The following is a 7,104-nucleotide window of genomic DNA, read 5'->3' as shown; positions in this document are numbered from 1 at the left end:
CTGCGTGTTCTCATGTAAGTTAGTCTATGATGTGAATGGCACCCTTTTAGATGTGGTGTAGTGCACAGCCTGGACACCGGTACATGGCTGCCTTGGGGGTGAGGAGAGCATCAGAGATGATGCAGGCTTCTGGCTGTGCCATTACAGAGCTACAGAGAAGTGGAGGACAAAGTTGAACGGGAAAGAGGAAGAACACCCTCCCCCTACTATGTGGCTAATTTTTTCCAGTTACGCAATGTGAGGTGTCACAGGGGCAATATGAAGTCTTGATTTGTCTCTTTACCCTTTAAGCCCAATAGCAAGCCCAAGATGAATGTGAGCTCCAGCACTGCTGTGGAGAAGGGAGAAGCCCATAGCTCTGGGGTCAGACTGCTTTGGTTTCTGCTGGGCCTAACCATTTGCCAGGTAGTAGGACACTTAACCCTCTGAGCCTCGACATTGCCATCTGTAGAGTGAGAACTTCACACGGCTAATAAGAGGAGACACCTGAGTTGGGACCCAAGTCTTTGAGATTTCAAGGTGCCAGCTTCCTGTTATTCTACCCTTTAACTTCTCCATCTCCTTGGTGTCTGGATTTGCAGACCCATGTTCTTGGTTGAAAGGGTGCTTCTTTAGAGCAAACATTTAAATTTTACTTTTTCATCCTTACAAAAGAAGCCTAAGGTTTTCCAAGTAAATGAATTTTAAATGCAGCATATCAAATTTTAAAATACAGAATATCAAATACCTCCTCGCGGTCCATGTAACATATGGTAACAATTTGCAAATTATTCCAAAATAGTTCTCTCCTTTGCTATAGGAAACTAGAGTTGAGAAATGGCTTCATTTTCACCTTTCTCAGATATAAAATGGTCAGTTGAAATGAGATGTATATGGTCCAAGAATACCGTGTAGTCATAATGAAACTCACACTTCTCATGCTCTATTTTTCTGATTCTTACATTTATGTCTTTAATTTTTTTTGGAGCCAGTAAAGCATGACAATGGAAACATTGTCAGTGCTACCAGGAAAAAGGAGTTAATCACACTAGAATGATCCAATCAACCTTCAGTCCATCATGAGAAAGATCTGCATTTAGTCCAACTAAATTCTTTTTACGAGAACCACTGACTTTTTAGTCACTTCACTTGATCTTTCAGCAGAAAGAAAGTTTCCCTCTGCACAGGATGACCTTGGACAGCTGGTCTCATTGGGCACTTCTGCCCTCGGCTCAGAGAAGGAGGAACAGGGAGGTGGCACTTCCCAGAAGAAGCAGTGATGCAGGACCATGGCGTCCACCGTGTGGCATATATCATCCTGTTTCTAGTGACTCCCAAGTGAGACTGGGGTTTCAGCTCAAGAGTTCCCGGATGTGCTATTCTGCCATTTCAAGAAAATATCTTTTACGTCGCTAATTTCTAGAGAAATGTAAGTCAAAACTACAATGAGGTATCACCTCACACCAGTCAGAATGGCCATTATCAAAAAGTCTACCAACAGGACTTCCCTGGTGGCGCAGTGGTTAAGAATCCACCTGCCAATGCAGGGGACACGGGTTCGAACCCTGGTCTGGGAAGCAACTAAGCCTGTGAGCCACAACTACTGAGCCCGTATGCCTAGAGCTGGTGCTCCACAACAAGAGAAGCCACCGCAATGAGAAGCCTGTGCACTGAAACGAAGAGTAGCCCCCGCTCACCGCAACTAGAGAAAGCCCATGCGCAGCAGTGAAGCAGCCAAATAAATAAATTAATTAAATTTTTAAAAAATCTACAAACTATAAATGCTGGAAAGGGTGTGGAGAAAAGGGAAACCTCCTGCATTGTTGGTGGGAATGTAAATTGATACAGTCACTATGGAGAACAGTATGGAGGTCCCCTAAAAAACTAAAAATAGAACTACCATACGACCCAGCAATCCCACTACTGGCATATACCCTGAGAAAACCATAATTCAAAGTGTCATGTACCACAATGTTCATTGCAACTCTATTTACAATAGCCAGGACATGGAAGCAACCTAAGTGTCCATTGACAGATGAATGGATAAAGAAGATGTGGTCTATATATACAATGGAATACTACTCAACCATAAAAAAGAATGAAATAATGCCATTTGCAACAACATGGATGGACCTAGAGATTATCATACTAAGTGAAATAAGTCAGGCAGAGAAAAACAAATATCATATAATACCACTTATAAGTGGAATCTAAAAAAATGATACAAATGAACCTATTTACAGAACAGAAATAGGCTTACAGGCATAGAAAACAGACTTATGGTTACCAAGGGGGAAAGAGAGGGGAGGGATAAATTAGGAGTTTGGGATTTACAGATACACACTATTATATATAAAATAAGTAAACAACAGGACCTACTGTACAGCTCAGGGAACTATACTCAATATCTTGTAATAAACTATAATGGAAAAATATCTAAAAAAGAATTTATATATATTTATGTATATATAACTGGATCATTTTGCTGTATACCTGAAACAAACACAACATTGTAAATTAAGTATACTTCAACTAAAAAAAACCAGCAAAAAAAGACCTGCCTGCTCCTAAAAAAATATATATATATATATATATATATATATATATATATATATATATATATATATATATATATATATATATATATGATTTTTTACCACTCTCCATAGCTCTCAGCATATCACTGTCATCAACAAGAAAATGTGGTGATATTTTTCTGAGAAACTTAGAGGGATGCAGCCCAACTCAGGACTCATGCCCTTCAGAGAGTCTTTCTGGATCAGTCACGTGAGAATGATTTTTCCCTTTCTTACAGGCCCATGTTTCTTGGTTTCTACCTCAACTGCAGGACTTTGTGTGATTTGCCCTGTAGTGTGATCAGATGGATATGTGTCTTCACTAGATTTTGGGTCCAAAGAAGAAAAAATCGAAAACATCTTTAGCCTTTCTTCATTCCTCAGAATAATGTCTTAAATAGGATCATTCCTCAACAAATATTTATTGAATTTGAATTTCAAATTTATTCTCTATTAATAGATTCAATCAGTGACAAGCCTATGATTTGTATCTCAAGTTGAATCTCAGTTATACACTGTATCAATCAAGGGTTCTGATTACCGACGACAGAAATGGATTCTGATTAACTTGAGAGGACAGGAATTTATAGGAAGGATATCAACAGTTCAGAGAACCAAAGAGAAGGCTGGTGACATAGTCTTGGGATGTAAGCAAGGTGTGCAGGATCAGGTAGCCAAGGACACCAAGATCACAGCATGAGGAGAGTCTAGCTGGGCCTCCCCCCGGCATCTGCCTGTCTGGGCACTGGCCGTCACCACCCTTTGGCTCGTAACTGCTGCCACCATGCTTAATACCCTGTAGGTGCACCTGTTTCTTAGGGTCACTCCCTAAAATTTCAAAGCCATGAACAGGAGTGCGCCATTGGCTGAGCCTAGGTATATTCCCATATCCTGGCAGCTGGGAAGTAGAGAGAGGGTAGTACATCTGCATCCCTGCCTTGGCTCCCTTCTGAGAGGCAGGGACTTCACAATGGAGAATTTCACCAAGATATGAAGGGTATTATCTGAGTGGAGAGAGTGTGGGGAGGGAGAGAGGGTGGGAGAGGAAGAAAGAGGAGGAGGAAGAGGAGGAAGGGGAGGGGAGGCAACGTCCACCAGGTTAGGGGAGAAGTTTGCTTTTGTCAGCCACGATTTTTTAAAGCAGGTTGAACAAATTCTTTTCAAAAACACATGAGCCTTTTCTGAATAAATTGATCTAAAAAAATCTACATGGTTTGTGTGAGTAGAAACAGCTTAACTGGGGCTCCCCTGGTGGTTCAGTGATTAAGAATCCGCCTGCCAATGCAGGGGACATGGGTTCGAGCCCTGTTCTGGGAAGATCCCACATGCCGCGGAGCAACTAAGCCCACGAGCCACAACTACTGAGCCTGCGCTCTAGAGCCCGCGAGCCACAACTACTGAAGCCCGTGCGCCTACAGCCCATGCTCCACAACAAGGGAAGCCACCACAATGAGAAGCCCGCGCACCGCAATGAAGAGTAGCCCCCGCTCGCTGCAACTAGAGAAAGTCCGTGCGCAGCAATGAAGACACAACATAGCCAAAGATAAAAATAAATAAAATAAATACATTTATAAAAAAAGAAACAGCTTAAGGAATTATATAATCTAAGTGACAAACTCCATATTAACAACACAAAAGACTAGAAACTTTAAACATTTAATAAAACCAAAATGCAGAGAATGAAAAGTGTTGATTATTTCAATACTAATAAAGAGGGAACTGTTTTAGAATAGAAATCAGAAAATTAGGTATTACCTAGAGGGTTATTAATTAGGTCCCAGTGGTTGAAACTAATGAGCTGTGTAATAAACATTCTCATATTTTCGCTCTATTGGGGATATCTCTACTCTGAGAAAAAGACCAGTTGTGACACCAGGAAGTGTATGCTCCCAAAGCCTGCTAAGATGTTGGGAGTATAGGGCTTCCCTGGTGGCGCAGTGGTTGAGAGTCTGCTGGTCGACGCAGGGGACACAGGTTTGTGCCCCAGTCCGGGAAGATCCCACATGCTGTGGAGGGGCTGGGCCCGTGAGCCATGGCCACTGGGCCTGCGCATCCGGAGCCTGTGCTCCGCAATGGGAGAGGCCACAATAGTGAGAGGCCCGCATACCGCAAAAAAATAAAATAAAATAAAATAAGATGTTGGGAGTATGAATTATAAATCATTTTGTTTTCTCACAGTAAATCAAAACTCTTCTTCCTAGGGCAGAAATGATTTGGTCATTATAACCATAATGATTGTCTGTGCCATGCGTCTAGGCTAAAAATTCCACTCTTTAATACCTTGCAGGTTCTCTCAGTCTTCATGAATTAGTTATTTTAATGTTCCCAGATAGTCCAGCTGACTCCTCAAGCTACGAAAACATGTTCCTTTAAAAATAGGGCCTGACATTACTTATGCTGTATCAACTCTATTGTCATGCTTCAAAAAGATAGAAAACTATTATGATAAAATAGCATGCTGTAAAAATGACCACCAATTCATGGTTATTAAGTTTTTCTGGAAGTGGGTACATCCAAATCCCTGCTATGTAATTTATTCATAATATCCTAGAAATAACAAAAATAAATTCTTAAAAAATTAAAATTGCTATTCATCTTGTTCATGGAGTATTTTTTCTTCGATTCCTAATTATATGCAGAATTTTCAAGGTGCATGAAAAGGCATTTCTTTGGTAAACAGTGACACAAATTATCAACTCCATGCACTATTTTACTTTACTTTCCATGAAGGGAAATTAGATCATCACCAAAGAGGTGCTTTACTGCCCTCAAGGTGATAATACAGAAATCATCATTGCCTTAACAGAAAGCTAAAGAAGTCCAACATCATGGAGATCACAGCAGAGGGAAGAGCAGACATTGCCTCTAAGGAATAGAAATGACAAATTTTCAAGAAGTGGCATCTGATTGTACAATGAAATACCTAGTTTTAGGATTTAATCAAGCAATGAGTTATTGCTCAAGCCAAATTATTGAACCTGAACAACTCAATAGTTATATCTGTTCGTAAATTGAGCTGTCTTGATAAAGGGTTTTCCACATGCATTTAAGAAAGTGTCATATCCCTCAGATACTTTTAAAGCACAGTGTTGGTTGTTCTTTCTAGCAAAACCATAGGGAGAAGTCCATATGTGCAAATAAGTGACAATATAGGCTTAGTACCAGCAGGTTTTAGGGCAGGTAGAAATTTTTTTTAAAGCCTGTTATGTATTGATATTTTGGCAGAAATGAGTAAATTATCAAAAAGAGGTCAGATACGACAGGAAGTGTAAATTGGATCAGTGTTTTGTGAAGGCAATTTGTCAACACATCCAAAGCCTTAGCTTTATTTTTTGCTCCAACACATCCACTTTTAGAAATACATATTTAAAAGACATAATAATGAATTTGTGTAAAGATTGTGCTAGGAGGATGTTCACTACAGCATTGTTCATAAAAACAGAAAATTATTATCAATTAAATGTCTGCCATCAGAATACTAGGAAAGGGCTTCCCTGATGGTGCAGTGGTTGAGAGTCTGCCTGCCGATACAGGGGACACAGGTTCGTGCCCCGGTCTGGGAGGATCCCACATGCCACGGAGCGGCTGGGCCCATAAGCCATGGCCGCTGAGCCTGCACGTCCGGAGCCTGTGCTCCGCAACGGGAGAGGCCACAACAGTGAGAGGCCCGCGTACCGTAAATAAATAAATAAATAAATAAATAAAAGCCACCTTAGAATACTAGGAAAATAAATCCTACACAATGGCATGCTAGGCAGACATTAAAAATAAAGCTGGAGGGGAGGGGGAAGGGAAAGCTGGGACTCAGTAAGAGAGTAGCATTGACATATATACACTACCAAATGTAAAATAGATAGCTAGTGGGAAGCAGCTGCATAGCATAGGGAGATCAGCTTGGTGCTTTGCAATGCCCTAGAGGGGTGGGATAGGGAGGGTGGGAGGGAGATGCAAGAGAGAGGGGATATAGGTATATATGTATACGTATAGCTGATTCACTTTGCTATACAGCAGAAACTAACACAACATTGTAAAGCAATTACACTCCAATAAAGATGTTAAAAAAAAATAAAGCTGGAAGGGGCATGCAAATCAAACCCACAATGAGATGCCATGTCATACCCACTAGGTTGGCTATAATAAAAAGGTTGGAAAATAACACGTTTCGGTGAGGGTTGGAGAAAGTGGAATCCTCAGATACTGCTGGTGGGAATGTAAAATGGGTCTGCCACTGTGGAAAACAGTTTGGCGGTTCTTTGAAAAGTTAAACACGGAATTACTGCACAACCCAATAATTCCACTCCTAGGTATGTAGCCAAACGCATTGCAAACAGGGACTCAAACACTGGAACATGAATGTTCATAGCAGCCCTATTCACAACAGCCAAAGAGTGGAAACAATCCAAATGTCCATCAACAGAGGAACGGATAGAGAAGAAGCGGTATAGCCATACAATGGAATATTCTTCAGCCATAAAAAGGAATGAAGCACTGATACACGCTACAACGTGGACGAACTTTGAAAACATTATGCTAAGTGAAAGAGGCCAGA

Source organism: Mesoplodon bidens (genome assembly GCF_964165515.1).
Source record: "Mesoplodon bidens genome assembly, chromosome: 15".
Classification (NCBI taxonomy): Eukaryota; Metazoa; Chordata; class Mammalia; order Artiodactyla; family Ziphiidae; genus Mesoplodon; species Mesoplodon bidens.
Note: the sequence above shows the minus strand (reverse complement) of the source record.